The sequence below is a fragment of the Gorilla gorilla genome, chromosome 6 (assembly GCF_029281585.2).
Source record: "Gorilla gorilla gorilla isolate KB3781 chromosome 6, NHGRI_mGorGor1-v2.1_pri, whole genome shotgun sequence".
Taxonomy (NCBI): domain Eukaryota; kingdom Metazoa; phylum Chordata; class Mammalia; order Primates; family Hominidae; genus Gorilla; species Gorilla gorilla.
In genome coordinates, this window is record NC_073230.2 from 168,711,895 (window position 1) to 168,722,408 (window position 10,514).

Genomic DNA, 10,514 nt, shown 5'->3' on the forward strand with positions numbered 1-10,514 from the left:
GTTTTAGGGTCAGGTCCAGGGCCCAGGATTAGGGTTGTTTTAGGGTTAGGGTCAGGGCCTAGGGTTAGGGTTGTTTTCGGGTCAGGGCCAGGTTCCTGGGTAAGGGTTGTTTCAGTGTCAGGGCCAGGTCCCAGGGTTAGGGTTGTTTTAGAGTCAGGGCCAGGGCCCAGGGTTATGGTTATTTTAGGGTCAGTGCCCAGGGTTAAGGTTGTTTTAGGGTCAGGGCCCAGGGTTAGGGTTGTTTTAGGGTGAGTGCTCATGGTTGGGTTTATTTTAGGGTCAGGGCCAGGGCCTAGGGTTAGGTTTGTTTTAGGGTCAGGGCCAGGGCCCAGGGTTAGGGTTGTTTTAGGGTCACGGCCAGGGCCCAGGGTTAGGCTTGTTTTAGGGTCAGGGCCAGGGCCCAGTGTTAGGGTTGTTTTAGGGTCAGGGCCAGGGCCCAGGGTTAGGTTTGTTTTAGGGTCAGGGCCAGGGCCCAGGGTTAGGTTTGTTTTAGGGTCAGGGCCTGGGCCCAGGGTTAGGGTTGTTTTAGGTTCAGGGCCAGGGCCCAGAGTTATGGTTTTTTAGGGTCAGGGCCAGGGCCCAGGGTTAGGAATGTTTTAGGGTCAGGACCTGGGCCCAGGGTTAGGCTTGTTTTAGGTTCAGGGCCAGGGTCCAGGGTTAGGCTTGTTTTAGGGTCAGAGCCAGGGCCCAGGGTTAGGGTTGTTTTATGATCAGGGTTAGGGCCAGGGCCCACGGTTAGGGTTGTTTTAGGGTCAGGACCAGGGCCCAGGGTTAGGGTTGTTTTAGGGTCAGGTCCTGGGCCTAGGGTTAGGGTTGTTTTTGTGCCAGGGCCCAGGGTTAGGGTTGTTTCAGGGTCAGGGCTAGGGCCCAGGGTTAGGGTTGTTTTAGGTCATGGCCAGGGCCCAGGGATAGGGTTGTTTTTGGGTCAGGGCCAGGGCCCAGGGTTAGGGTTGTTTTAGGGTCAGGGCCAGGGCCCAGGGTTAGGCTTGTTTTAGGGTCAGGTCTTGGGCCCACGGTTTGGCTTGTTTTAGGGTCAGGGCCAGGGCCCAGGATTAGGCTTGTTTTAGGGTCAAGGACAGGGCCCAGGTTTAGGGTTGTTTTAGGGTCAGGGCCAGGGCCCAGGGTTAGGCTTGTTTTAGGGTCAGAGCCAGGGCCCAGGGTTAGGGTTGTTTTAGGGTCAGGGCCAGTGCCCAGGGTTAGTGTTGTTTTAGGGTCAGGGCCATGGCCCAGGGTTAGGGTTGTTTTAGGGTCAGGGCCAGGGCCCAGGGTTAGGGTTGTTTTAGGGTCAGGACATGGGCCCAGGTTTAGGCTTGTTTTAGTGCCAGGGCCCAGGGTTAGGGTTGTTTTAGGGTCAGGGCCAGGGCCCAGGGTCAGGGTTGTTTTAGGTCAGGGCCAGGGCCCAGCATTAGGGTTGTTTTAGTGTCAGGGCCAGGGCCCAGGTTTAGGGGTGTTTTAGGGTCAGGGCCAGGGCCCAGGATTAGGCTTGTTTTAGGGTCAGGGCCAGGGCCCAGGGATAGGGTTGTTTTAGGGTCAGGTCCAGGGCCCAGGGTTAGGGTTGTTTTAGGGTCAGGGCCAGGGCCCAGGGATAGGGTTGTTTTAGGGTCAGGGTCAGGGCCCAGGTTTAGGGTTGTTTTAGGGACAGGGCCAGGGCCCAGTGTTAGGGTTGTTTTACGGTCAGGGCCAGGGCTCAGGGTTAGGGTTGTTTTAGGGTGATGTCCAGGGCCCAGGGTTATGGTTGTTTTAGGGTGAGGGCCAGGGCCCAGGGTTAGGCTTGTTTTAGGGTCAGGGCCAGGTCCCAGGGTTAGGGTTGTTTTAGGTTCAGTGCCAGGGTTCAGGGTAAGGGTTGTTTCAGTGTCAGGGCCAGGGCCCAGGGTTAGGGTTGTTTTAGGTTCAGGGCCAGGGCCCAGGGTTATGGTTATTTTTGGGTCAGTGCCCAGGGTTAGAGTTGTTTTAGGGTCAGTGCCCAAGATTAGGGTTGCTTTATGGTCAGGTCCAGGGCCCAGGGTTAGGCTTGTTTTTGGGTCACGGCCAGGGCCCAGGTTTAGGCTTGTTTTAGGGTCAGGGCCAGGGCCCAGGTTTATGGTTGTTTTAGTGTCATGGCCAGGGCCCAGGGTTAGGCTTGTTTTAGTGCCAGGGCCCAGGGTTAGGGTTTTTTTAGGGTCAGGGCCAGGGCCCAGGTTTAGGCTTGTTTCAGGTTCAGGTCCGGGGCCAGGGTTAGGGTTGTTTTAGGGTGTCGGCCGGGGCCCAGTGTTAGGGTTGTTTTAGGGTCAGGTCCGGGGCCCAGTGTTAGGGTTGCTTTAGGGTCAGGGCCGGGGCCCAGGTTTAGGGTTGTTTAAGGTCAGGGCCGGGACCCAGGTTTGGGGTTTTAGGCTCAGGACCAGGGCCTAGTGTTAGGGTATTAGTGTCAGGGCCCAGGGTTAGGGTTTTAGGGTCAGGGCCCAGGGTTAGGGTTTTAGTGTCAGGGCCCAGGTTTAGGGTGATTTCCAGGAAGTGACCTCACAATGACTCAAGCTACCACTTACTGTTGATTGTGACGAAATGCCAGCTGAGGCACATGCCTTGGGAGCTAAGTGGTTGCTGCCCTTGACTACTGTGAAGACTGGTGTGGGAAGGGTCGCTTTAATGCACTTGAGCTGGGGTCCCCAACCCCTGAGCCATGGAGCCGTAAGGAGCCACACAGCAGGTGAGTGGTGTCGAGTGAGGGAGTGAGGGAAGCTTCGTCTGTATTTACAGCCTCTCCCCTTTGCTCACATTCCCGCTTGAGCTCCACCTTCTCAGATGAGCAGCAGCATTAGATTCTCATAGGAGAACGCACCCTGTTGTGAACCGTGCATGTGAGGGATCTAGGTTGCGCTGTTCTTATGAGAATCTAATACCTATTGATCTGTCACTTTCTCCCATCACGCTCAGGTGGGACCATCCAGTTTCAGGAAAACAAGCTTAACATGCCCACTGATTCTACATTATGGTGAGTTCTATAATTATTTTATTATATATTCCAGTGTAATAATGGAAATGAAGTGCCTAATCAACGTAAATGTGCTTAAATCTTTTGGCCCAGCTCCTACCTCCCGGCAGCCTTGCCAGGCCCAGAACTCTCTCCAGTCAGCCTCTACAGACCAAGCTCATGACTCACAATGGCCTATTTAGGCCCATACCCTACCTCACGGCAGTCTCCGCAGATGAGCCTACTGCCTCACAACAGCCTCCACAGGCACAGCTCCATCGTTACAATGGCCTCTTTAGACCCAGCTCCTGCCTCCCAGCCTTCTCTCCAGGCCCTGAACTTTCTCCGTAAGTTGAGGTAGCTGGGACTGTAGGTATACATGACGATACTTGGCTAATTTTTAAATTGTTTTGCAGACATGGGGTCTCACTTTGTTGGCCAGGCTGCTGTCAAACTAATGGCCTCAAGTGACCCTTCCACCCCTGCCTCCCATCCTCGAGGTATGTGCCACAACTAGGAGCACTTGTTCAATTTTCTAAAGAAAAAATTTCTAAAGTAAGGCTGTGGGATGATGGCAGGAAGATAAAAGAAAAACAGAAGAATAAGTTAAAATGACTTATTCACACATATTCTTTTGACAGCAAGAAGAACTGTTAGTATATACATTCCTTACAAACAAACAAATGGCAGATAAACAATGTTGTATAGGAACTTCAACACACACTGTACAATATTCCCACTTTGCTGACATAAGTTATGGAAATTTCGTGGTTTCCTTGAGTGTCGCTACCAGTATTTTGCTTCTCTGATGATTTTTATCAACTTCCTCATCTGTTAACTTCTCTCCAAAGTATGTCATGTCACGACATGCTGCCGCTGCACGAACACGGCCAGTGTCTTCCTATTAAACATGTAGAATGCTTTCCTAATTTCTCTTTTTACTCTCTGTCTTTGTGTTCTGCATTTTCCTTACTTTTATTGTCAGAAACTCCAGAAAGTCAATCGTACTAATTTATCACGATTTGCTTTATTAATTTATACTTTGCTTATATGGAATTTTGCCCAACAGACCTCATTACAATTTCTAACCTGTTTTATTTTGTTTTTTTTTTTTTCTGAGACAGGGTCTCCCTCTGTTGTCCGAGGCTGGAGGGTAGTAGTGCTATCGCAGCTGACTGCAGCCTCAACCTTCCAGGCTGAAGCGATCCTCCCATCTCAACCTCCCACGTGGCTGAGACTACAGGTGCTTGCCACTACGCCCAACTAATATTTGGTATTTTCGTACACGTGGATTCCTGAGGGGTGACAGCGAAACGTGAGTAAGCATGGATTTTGGTATATGCAGAGATGGGCGGCTGTAACTAATTCTGTATACTGAGGGACGGCAACTGTATATGTTTTTACAATTACGCTGTAGGATACATACTGTTGCATAGCCTTGAAAATAATAATTTTTAATGGAGTGGAAGAATAATAATAATACTGCTAAAAGTAGCAGCTGGCCAGGTGTGGTGGCTCACACTGGTAATCGCAACACTTTGGGAGGCTGAGGCAGGAGGATGGCTTGAGGCCAAGAGTTTGCGATAGGCCTTGGAAACAAAGGGGGAGTCACCATCCCTACAGAAAAATACATGAATTAGCCTAGTGTGGTGGCACGTTCCTGTAGTCCCAGCTACTTGGGAGGCTGAGGTGGGAGGATCACTCAAGCCCAGGGAGGCTGAGACTGCAGTGAGTCATGATCAGGCCTCTGCACTCCAGCCTGGGTGACAGAGTGAGACCCTGTCTCAAAACAACAAAAAAGTAGCAGCTAACATCAACTGACCTTTTATACCAGGTGCCTATTGATACCATAGTTTAATTTCTTAGAACTGTTTCTTATTTCACTTACCAACTCTGTCTTCAGTTACTCCCAGATTTTTACTGTGTGTGTACAGATGACCTTTTGTTTAGATTGAATTGTCTCCCCAGAAGTAAGATTACTGTGAGTCATGGTGAATGGACATTCTCATTACCCTTGATGTAAATTGACAGGGTTTTGGGTGCCTCCCAGCTATAATCTTAGCACTTTGGGAGGCTAAGAGAGGAGGATTGCTTGAGGCCAAGAGTTGGAGGAGGCAGTATGGCAGTATGGTGAGACCCTGTCTCCATTATTTTAAAAAATTGACAAGCTTTACCCAGGAAGGCTTATACACAATTTAAACACCCCTCATAGTATAAGAAAGTGCCCATTTCACTGCACCTTTGCCAGCACAGGGTATTATAATTTAGTAAGTCATTTTTTGTTTGATTATTTTAAATAGATAAAAGACCTCATATTACTTTACTTGTCACATTTCAACATCTTTCCTTAGCTTATTAGCTCTACCTCTTTTCTGTCTGTAAATGGTTGTTGTTGTTTTGTTCTTTGAGACAGGGTCTTGCTCTGTCACCAGGCTAGACTGTAGTGGCATAATCATGCCTCGCTGCAGCCTTGACCTCCCAGGCTCAAACTTCAGCATTCCGAGTAGCTGGGACTACAAGTGTGCACCACCACTCCCAGCTAACTTTTTTCTTCTTTTGGATAGAGACAGGTTCTCACTGTGTTGTCCAGACCGGTCTCTAGCTCCTGGCCTTAAGCAATCCTCCTGCATTAGCTTCTCAAATTGCTGGAATTTCAGGCATGAGCCACCATGCCTGGCCTGGGCTAGTCCTGTATTCTCTAGAGTTCTCTTTACTTTGTGCTAGCCAATCTCTCATTATGCTGTTCACCTGTTATAATGAATAATTCTCCGTATTAAATTTTACCACTTTAAACTTTTGAGTGGTTTATGCTTCCTGATTGGACTCTGACTAATACGTTAGGAAGGGTCCCAGGAGATAAACCCACACAGATGGGATTTGGGCATAGGTTTGGTTTCCCAGGGGGCAGTGCTGAGCTCTTTGCCAGTGGGAAATGGGATGCTGGTGATTTCCAGGAAGTGACCTCACAGTGACTCAAGCTACCACTTACTGTTGATTGTGACGAAATGCCAGCTGAGGCACATGCCTTGGGAGCTAAGTGGTTGCTGCCCTTGACCACTATGAAGACTGGTGTGGGAAGGGTCGCTTTGGATGCACTTGAGCAGGGGTCCCCAACCCCTGAGCCATGGAGCCGTAGGGAGCCACACAGCAGGAGGTGAGTGGTGTCGAGTGAGGGAGTGAGGGAAGCTTCGTCTGTATTTACAGCCACTCCCCTTTGCTCACATTCCCGCTTGAGCTCCACCTTCTCAGATGAGCAGCAGCATTAGATTGTCATAGGAGAACGCACCCTGTTGTGAACCATGCATGTGAGGGATCTAGGTTGCGCTGTGCTTATGAGTATCTAATACCTATTGATCTGTCACTTTCTCCCATCACGCTCAGGTGGGACCATCCAGTTTCAGGAAAACAAGCTTAACACGCCCACTGATTCTACATTATGGTGAGTTGTATAATCATTTTATTATATATTGGATATATAATACGTATATATATTTATATATATGTAATAATGGAAATAAAGTGCCTAATAAATGTAAATGTGCTTAAATCTTTTTAAGCAGATTCTTCAGGCCCAGCATCTGCCTCACTGTGGACTCCCCAAGCCAAGCTCCCAACCTTTCAGCGGCTTCTACACACCCAGCTCCCGCCTGCCAGTGGCCTCTTCAGGCCCATGGGGCTCATTCCTCACAACAGCCTTTCCAGTCCCAGTTTTTCCCTTCCGGCGGCCTCTCCGGGCTGAGAACCTCCTCAAGTCGGCCTCTCCAGACTCACTTGCACCCTCCAGGCGTCCTCTCCGGGCCAAGCTCCTCTTCCTGGCTGCGTCTCCAGGCCTGACTCCTGCCTCTCAACAACCTCTTTGGACTCAGTGCCTACCCATCTCCTGGCGTCCTTGGTCGGCCCACAGCTTCCTCAAGCCAAGCTCCCCAGGCCCAGGTCAGGCCTCACGGTGCCCCCTCCACGATGAGCTCCTGCCCTCCAATGGCACCTGCAGGCCCCAAATGGTCTCCGGTCGGTGGGCTCCTCCACGCCAAGCTTGGGCCTCCCGGTGACCTCTGCAGGCCCAAGTTGTCCTGAAGTCGGCATCTCCCAGCCATGCCTCCCAGCAAGTAAGCAAGCTCTTTTGGCTCAACTCCTGCCCAGCTCCCAACCGCCTTTGTAGGTCCCGAACTTTCTCCAGCCAAGTTCTTTGGGCCTCATTCCTGCCGCCCGGTGGCCTGTACGGGCCCAGCAATGGTTGGAGAACGGCCTCTGCAGGTCCCGCTCTTGCCTCCCAGGGGCCTCTCCAGGCCCAGCTCTTGCCCCCACGGCGGCCACCTGGGGCCAAGTCCCTGCCTGCCTCCCAGCAGCCCGCATGCGGCCCAGCTCCTCCCTCACGGTGGCCTGTTGATGCCCATGCCTCTGGTACCCTGCCCAGAGGCATGAGCCCCTGCCACACACTGGCTCCTCCCACGCTGAGAGAGGTCAGCGTGAGCCCTTGCCTCACACCGGCCCCTCCCATCCTGAGAGAGGTCAGCGTGAGCCCCTTGACTCACACTGGCTCCTCCCACGCTGAGAGAGGTCAGCGTGAGCCCTTGCCTCACACCGGCCCCTCCCATGCTGAGAGAGGTCGGCGTGAGCCCTTGACTCACACCGGCCCCTCCCACGGTGAGAGAGGTCAGCGTCAGCCCCTTGCCTCACACCGGCCCCTCCCACGCTGAGAGAGGTCGGCGTGAGCCCTTGCCTCACACCGGCCCCTCCCACGCTGAGAGAGGTCAGCGTCAGCCCCTTGCCTCACACCGGCCCCTCCCACGCTGAGAGAGGTTGGCGTGAGCCCCTTGCCTCACACCGGCCCCTCCCACGCTGAGAGAGGTCGGCGTGAGCCCTTGCCTCACACCGGCCCCTCCCACGCTGAGAGAGGTCAACGTGAGCCCCTTGCCTCACACCGGCCCCTCCCACGCTGAGAGAGGTCGGCGTGAGCCCTTGCCTCACACCGGCCCCTCCCACGCTGAGAGAGGTCAACATGAGCCCCTTGCCTCACACCGGCCCCTCCCACGCTGAGAGAGGTCAACATGAGCCCCTTGCCTCACACCGGCCCCTCCCACGCTGAGAGAGGTCGGCATGAGCCCCTTGCCTCACACCGGCCCCTCCCACGCTGAGAGAGGTCAGCGTGAGCCCCTTGCCTCACACCGGCCCCTCCCACGCTGAGAGAGGTCGGCGTGAGCCCTTGCCTCACACCGGCCCCTCTCACGCTGAGAGAGGTCAGCGTGAGCCCCTTGCCTCACACGGGCCCCTCTCACTCTGACAGAGGTCAGCCTGAGCCCTTGTCTCACACCGGCCCCTCCCACGCTGAGAGAGGTCAGCATGAGCCCTTGCCTCACACCGGCCCCTCCCACGCTGAGAGAGGTCAGCCTGAGCCCTTGCCTCACACCGGCCCCTCCCACGCTGAGAGAGGTCAGCGTGAGCCCCTTGCCTCACCCCGGCCCCTCCCATGCTGAGAGAGGTCGGCGTGAGCCCTTGCCTCACACCGGCCCCTCCCATGCTGAGAGAGGTCGGCGTGAGCCCCTTGCCTCACACCGGCCCCTCCCACGCTGAGAGAGGTTGGCGTGAGCCCTTGCCTCACACCGGCCCCTCTCACGCTGAGAGAGGTCGGCGTGAGCCCCTTGCCTCACACGGGCCCCTCTCACTCTGACAGAGGTCAGCCTGAGCCCTTGTCTCACACCGGCCCCTCCCACGCTGAGAGAGGTCGGCATGAGCCCCTTGCCTCACACGGGCCCCTCTCACTCTGACAGAGGTCAGCCTGAGCCCTTGTCTCACACCGGCCCCTCCCACGCTGAGAGAGGTCAGCATGAGCCCTTGCCTCACACCGGCCCCTCCCACGCTGAGAGAGGTCAGCGTGAGCCCCTTGCCTCACCCCGGCCCCTCCCATGCTGAGAGAGGTCGGCGTGAGCCCTTGCCTCACACCGGCCCCTCCCATGCTGAGAGAGGTCGGCGTGAGCCCTTGCCTCACACCGGCCCCTCCCACGCTGAGAGAGGTCGGCGTGAGCCCTTGCCTCACACCGGCCCCTCCCACGCTGAGAGAGGTCAGCGTGAGCCCCTGCCTCAACAGGCCACCGTGAGGGAGGAGCAGGGTCGCACGCGGGCTGCTGTGAGGCAGGCAGCGACTTGGGCCTGGGAGGTCGTGGTGGGGTGAGAGCTGGGCTTGGAGACTCCCCTGGGAGGCAACAGCGGGGCCTACAGACTCTGTTCTCCAGCCGGAGCTGGGACTGTTCAGGTACTGGGAGGTGGGATGTGGGTCTGAAGAGCTTGGTTGCAGAAACTTCGGGGTCTACAAACGCAGGCGGGAGCTGAGCCAAAAAAGCTTGTTTGCTGGGAGGCGGGAGATGCAGCCAGGAGAAACAGCTGTGCCTGCAGAGGCCGCCATGCGGGAGGCGGAGGCCGGGCCTCCTCAAATCGGCCTCTCCAGACCCACTTGCAGCCTCCCGGCATCCTCTCCGGGCCCAGCTCTTCCTCCCAGCTGCGTCTCCAGGCCTGACTCTGGCCTCCCAACAACGTCTTTGGACTCAGCTCCTGCCCAGCTCCCAGCAGGCCCAAGTTGTCGTCAAGTCGGCCTGGAATTGGGCCCGGAAGAGCAGCAAGTCGGCCTCCCCGGGCCCAGCTCCGTCCTCTCGGCGGCCTCTCCAGGTGCAAAACTTCCTCGAGTCAGCCTCTCCAGGCCCAGCTCCTCCTGCCTCCCAGTGGCCTCTTTCAGCCCAGACCAGCTCATGGCTCTTGGCGGCCTTCCCAGGCCCCGCTTTTGACTTTTGGTGGCCTCTTCAGGCCCAGAACTTGACCTCCAGTGGGCCTTTGCAGGCCCGGCCTCCTGCCTCTCGAAGGCCTGCACGGGCCCGGACTCACAGCGGACTCACAGCGGACTCTCCATGCCCAGCTAGCTCTCGCCTCATTGCGGCCTCCCGAGTCCAAAGCTCCTGCCTCTCGGCCGCTTCGGCAGGCCCAGCTCCCGCCTGCCAGTGGCCTCTTTAGGCCCAGCTCATTCCTCACAACGGCCTTCCCAGGCCCCGTTTTTCCCTTCTGGCAGCCTCTTGGCCTCTAATTTGTTTATCTTTTGTGTATAAATCCCAAAATATTGAATTTTGGAATATTTCCACCATTATGTAAATATTTTGGTAGGTGATTTATTTGGGGTGAGTTTCTGCACCAAGCTCGAATTTTTTATTTTATTTTCCTTATTATTTGGTGTTAAACAGGTTTAATGACGGTCATGGCAACTGTTTGGCACAATGAAAAATATCGCCCATGATCAACGTGTTCTGTTCTGGGGAAGGGGGCAAAGGCAGGGTGAATCACTTTCTTAAAAAGTATAGCTCAAGTTGGGAGTGCAGAGGGAATGGGGAGAAAACCCTCCCGCTGCCTGTGTCGAAGTGCAGGAGCCCCCACCCCCATACTCACCTGAGTCCAGCCCCTCTGGGGAAAGAAGGGGTGCATGAACTCCCCCTAGTCCACAGGCACCTCCCTGTGGCCCAAGGCCCTCTTCACACTCCATCTTGTAGCCCCAACAGGAGCTATTTTCCGAAAATAGCTTTTGGAAGGG

The 10,514-nt window shown here is 54.8% G+C and overlaps 1 long non-coding RNA gene across 15 annotated transcripts in view; it reads left to right on the forward strand.

Annotated features, from left to right (window-relative positions):
- The window catches only part of LOC129523818 (uncharacterized), a 227,006-nt gene extending 216,783 nt beyond the window's left edge, over nt 1–10,223 (forward strand). For 11 of the 15 annotated variants that reach the window (XR_010134810.1, XR_010134820.1, XR_010134818.1 and 8 more), the window contains 4 exons: nt 2,911–2,968; nt 3,062–3,294; nt 6,329–6,386; nt 6,508–10,223. This is a non-coding gene — a long non-coding RNA (uncharacterized lncRNA). Of the gene's footprint in view, nt 1–2,910; nt 2,969–3,061; nt 3,295–6,328; nt 6,387–6,504 lie in introns of all 15 variants that reach the window. The other 4 variants (XR_010134817.1, XR_010134808.1, XR_010134809.1 and 1 more) reach the window with 3 other exon arrangements.
- Nucleotides 10,224–10,514: the final 291 nt, after the last annotated feature.